Raw genomic sequence first — 5,659 nt, 5'->3', positions numbered from 1 at the left:
TTTACCAAGAGCTTTTTTACAAGCACCTAAGAAGAGAAGAGGAATTACCTGTAGTGCCCACAGTTGCCGAAAACGAGGACCCCGTCCTGGCAGAAGAGGAACCGGAACAAGGAAAGGTTGTCATTCCGAAGGATATCTACTCCATCTCCGAAGAAGAAGCCGTCAAAATGATTTTGCCCAGCTATTCTGACGACGAAAACAGTAACGAAAGTTGAGGAAAGTTTAGGGGACAAGTTGGAAGACGTCAAGGAAAAGTTGGAAGAAAAGATGGAAGAAAAATTCGCAAAAATGTGTGTGTGTGTGTTCATGTATGTATCTATGTGTGTGCATGTGTGCGCGTGTGTGTATTATCGTGTATAGATGTTCCAAAAATCACATGTGGAAGAAGACTACTGCGAGCGCAGCGAGCGGCGCAGGCCAAGCACCCGTTTCGCTCTTTTTTTCCGGCGGAGGGCGGGAAAAGTAGTCGGCTTCGGTGGGCGGGCCGACCGATCCAAATTAATTCGTTTTTTTTTTTTTTTTCGGCGGAGGGCGGGAAAATTGGTCGGCTTTGGTGGGCGAGCCGACCGATTCGTACGTTTTTTTGTTTTGTTTTTTCAGCGGAAGTTGGGAAAAGATGTCGGCATCGGTGGGCAGGTCCTAAGGAACCCCGGGCCCTAAGGAATCCGGCTCCAAAGGACCTTGTCCTTCTGAGGAACCCTGACCTCTAAGGAACACCGGCTCCTAAGGAACCCCGGTTCCTAAATAACCCCGGGTCCTAAGGAACCACGGCTCCTAAGGAACCCCGGCTCCTAAGGAATCCCGGCTCCTAAGTAACCCCGGCCCAGTTATTTTTGCAGTGTCTATCAACAAAGCTCAAGGCTTTATTGAAACTAGTTGGACTGCAACTTCTACAACCCTACTTTTCTCATCTTCAGCTCTATTTTGGAGGTTCCAGGGTTAGAAATCCTGACAATATTTACACATAAACTGTGACGGTTTTGACGATTTTGACGATTATACGACTAGGTGGTCGCGTCTTCGTATCAATGTAAAGTTATTTCGAACTTACAGGATGAAATTTTGTAGCACGATGAGTCTGAATTGGCCTCTAAGAAAGATTTAGAGGAATTATTAGAAAAAATGAAAGAAGAAATGAAGAAAGTGAAGAAGGGGCAAGAAGAAATGAAGAAGGGGCAAGAAGAAATGAAGGACTTCATCGTGAAGGCGGTAAAGAGATGGAGTGACGATGACGACAATGATGATTCGGAAGACGAAGTTAGGACTCCACCACGTAAACGACCTAAAGCGTCCAAAGATGTTGTTATTACCGGTACTGAATAAAAAACCTGTATGGGTTCCTCTCTTTTATTATCTAAACCAAACCGAACAAATCATACATTAAAACAATGAGGGCGGAGCCCTGGGGCGCCGCAGGCCAAGCACCCATGGCGGAGCCATGGCCGGCGTCAGCCGGGTGCTTGTAATAATAATAATAATAATAATTATAATAATAATAATAATAATAGTAATAATCATAATTATAGTTAATTATAATTACATCTACAATTATAATTATAATTATAATTGTCATTGTCATTTAATTATAATTGTAATTATAACTATAATTACAATTATAATTACGATTACAATTACAATTACAATTACAATTACAATCGTAATCGTAATCGTAAACGTGGTCGTGATCGTGATCGTGATCATGATCATGATCATGGTTTTTAATTTTAGTTTTAATTTTAATAATAATAATAGTAATAATAATAATGATAATAATAATAATAATAATAATAATAATAATAATAATAATAGTAATAATAATAATAATTATAACAATCATAATTATAATAATTATAATTTGTAGAGGTTGGTCATGAAATGCTGACGTCCAAATGCTTCTTGAGAATGGAAACACGTTTTGGTGATGAATGTTGGAATAACCAAAATGTTAAAGAAAAATATTCATTGTTCCATGTAATACACATTGCATTTCTTATTATCAAATGAAGTTGATGTGCATAGGTATGAATGAAATTTACATTACTTTAAACTGTTTGTATTTCCCATGAATTCGTCGTTTTTTAACCTTTCATGACATTTGTATTTCTATCAAATATCTTAGCTATCAGTTTTTATCCATTTCCTTGAAGGATTATGTCTCATTGTTCTAGAATACGCTTTCATATGCCATCTGTATTTTGATTTTTTGAACAAAGAATAACAAAAATAAAGCGGTGAAATATTTCTCTATTCCACACGTTCCGCAGAACAATGACATTTGAGTTTGTTCCAAAACATCTGTTGTGTCATCGGCCATGACAGCTATAAAGGAAGCTTATCTAAGTTCTGTCCTTAATTCCTCATGGTATATTTGAATGGTCCTAGAAACATCTTTGAAGACTGTACTGGTTTTTAATTGATTCTTCAAATCTGAATATACTGAGATACTAAATATATTTGTAGTGCCGGGATTTCTTTATATATATATATATTATATATATATTTATATATATATTTATATATATATATATATAATATATATATATATATATATATATATGTGTGTGTGTGTGTGTGTGTGTGTGTGTGTGTGTGTGTGTGTGTGTGTGTGTGTGTGTGTGTGTGTGTGTGTGTGTGTGTGTGTGTGTGTGTGTGTGTGTGTGTGTGTGTGTGTGTGTGTATATATATATATATATATATATATATATATAATCAAATCAAATCAGCCATCCTAAGTCCACTGTTGAACAAAGGCCTCTTTCATAGCATTCCATGATTCACACGACCATGCCATTCTCGGCCATGTCACTCCTGCAAACTTCTCGATCTCGCCTCCACCTTCTGTCTGATCCCCCTCCTCACGCTTCCCATCTCGCGGCGTCCACTCAGTAACGCACTAGCTCCATCGCTCATCAGTCGTTCGCCCCAACTTACCTGCCCAATTCCACTTCCTCTCTTTTACTGCCTCCACAATATCTTTCACTCTAGTCTGCTCTCTCACCCAACTTGCTCTCTTTCGGTCTCTCAGTGTTATTCCTATCATTGATCTCGCCATTGCCCTCTGTGCAGTCCTTAGCTTTGTTTCCATCGCCCTTGTCAGCTTCTAAGTCTCACACCCGTAAATTATTGCTGGTAGAATGCATTGATTGTAAACTTTACGTTTCAAACATAAAGGTAGAGAGCCTCTTAGGATCTTATTATACTTACCAAACACTTTCCAACCAATTGTAATGCGTCTTTTTATTTCATTGTCATGATCTTTCGTCACCTTCACCATCTGGCTTAAATAGTTATACTCTTCAACTTCCTCAAGACTTTCATCATCAATTACAATCTCTTTGCTTTGAACTTTCGTGTTGAACATTACTTAGGTTTTATTCTTATTCATTTTTAAACCTACTTCGAGATTTTCCTTGTTTAGATCGCTCAGCATATCTTGCAAGTCTTCTGCTCTTTCTGAAATAAGAATGATATCATCCGCAAATCTTAGGTGGATCAAATATTCGCCATTAATCTTCAAACCCTTCTTTTCCCAACTCAACCTTCTGAAAATATCTTCTAAACAAGCTGTAAATAGTTTGGATGAAACTGTATCGCCTTGCCGTACTCCTTTCTCGAACTTGATCTTTTCAGTATCTTTATGTAGTCGAATTACAGCTGTACCTTTCTCATAAATCTTTTCTAACTCTTACGATCTGTTCGTTTGTACCCTGTTTGCGTAGCGAGTTTAGTATTGCTATTTGTTCTACCTAGTCAAAGGCCTTCTCGTAACCTACAAAAGCTAGACACAGAGGTATATTATATTCTGTCGTTTTCTCGATTAATTGGTTTATCGCCTGCAAATGATCTAGAGTTGAATATCCGCTTCTGAAGCCTGCCTGTTCTCTCGGTTGGTTTCCATCTGAAACTTGACTTAGTCTATTTGTAAGGATCTTGGAGAATACTTTATATACGTTTAATAGAAAGCTAATCGGTCGATAGTTACTAAGGTCCTTCTGGTCTCCTTTTTTATGAAGCAGAATCACTATAGCATTGTACCACGCCTCAGGAACGCTTTCTTGACGTAAGCACTGGGTGTACAACTCAGCTAATTTAATATAAACTATTTTACCTGCGCCTTTCAACATATCTATTGTTATACCATCTTCCCCTGGTGCTTTTCCACATTTCATAGTTTTTAGAGCAAATTCTACTTCTTCCTTTGTAATCTCTGGTACACTACTAACGTCTACAGATACATTTACTGACTCAACTACGGTCTTCGACGAGTAAAGCTCTTGGTAAAATTCTTCTACTCTTTTTATCATTTTGTCTCTACATTTAATTATTTCTCCATTCCTATCTTTCAAACATATCATTTGCTGTCTTCCTAAAGCATGTCTGCGCTCGGTCACTTTAATACTTTTACCTTTCCGAATAGTTTCCTCTATTTCACCCATGTTTCTCTTTCTTTTCTCTAATCTCTGTCTTTTATTGATAAGCTTGTTTAGTTCTACTTTTTTTTTCTATTTCATCTCTGCATGGTCCTTAATCTTTTAATTAGCTTTGAAGTATTTTTTTTTTTTTTATGTTTTTTGTACTTCCTACTTTCTCTGCTGATTCCTTAATGATATTCACTAGATTCAAATTAATATCATCCACGCTGTCCTCATTAGTTCTTAGGGCTTCGAATCTATTTCTAATTTCTAACCTTAATTTCTTATTATTAGCCTTAACCTTTGCAAGGCTTATTTTCTTTTTTAAAACTTCCTAATGCACGTCTCAACTCCCATCTTCTTCCCTACTTTAGCATTAAAGTCTCCTATTACCAAAGTGTACTTACTTTTTTCTTGATTCATTACTTGACTTAAATAATCATAGAAGGACTCAATTTCTTCGTCTGAACTCTATGAAGTTGGTGCATAAACCTGAACTATTTTTGGAGTGTACCTTTTACACAGCCTAATTATAATCCAAGCTACCCTGTCCGATAAACTACTGAATTTGACTACGTTACCAGCAACCTCTCGGTTGATTAAGAATCCTACTCCACTAGATCTTTCTTTGTCCTTACCTCTATAGTAGAACAGGTGGTGACCATCTTGTAATTGTATCAGCTTTTCTTCCGTTCTTCGGACTTCGCTCAGTCCTACGATGTCCCATTTGATGTTGTCTAGTTCTTCCATTAAACTCTCCAGTCTGTGGTCTTCTAAGAGACTTCTTACGTTGTAAGTATAGATCTTCATTTTCTTCATGCTGTTTAATGTCCAAGACTTGGATCTGCTTGGACAGTGCTTACTCACATTCGGTGGCACACTGCCCGTAAGCACACAAGGCAATGCGGTTGGACCTTTAGGAGACGATGATCCAACAGGAACGCCCGGTTTTGTTTTGATTGTGCTATTCATATTCATGTTGGCTATGAAGGGGGGTTGGCAGTAATATCACCTCCTTGCCAACTGGTTTCTGGTGAGATATTTCTCTGGTGTCACCTTATTCTTTATATTCGGTGAAGCCCTATATCCATAGGGTGCCCAATGGCCCACGCCGTCATTATGACGGTACCCCATATATCTATGAGAAATTTCCGTTTGCTATCAGGGACGTGCCAGTTAGCAGTGGGTCCTGCGACTGTGTGTTTGAGCTGTTCTTTGTCTGACCTTTCCTACAAAACCTGTTCGAT

The sequence above is a fragment of the Oratosquilla oratoria genome, chromosome 44 (assembly GCF_046742065.1).
Source record: "Oratosquilla oratoria isolate Oo_2021 chromosome 44, ASM4674206v1, whole genome shotgun sequence".
In the NCBI taxonomy this organism is placed as follows: Eukaryota; Metazoa; Arthropoda; class Malacostraca; order Stomatopoda; family Squillidae; genus Oratosquilla; species Oratosquilla oratoria.
This window is presented reverse-complemented; position numbering follows the sequence as displayed.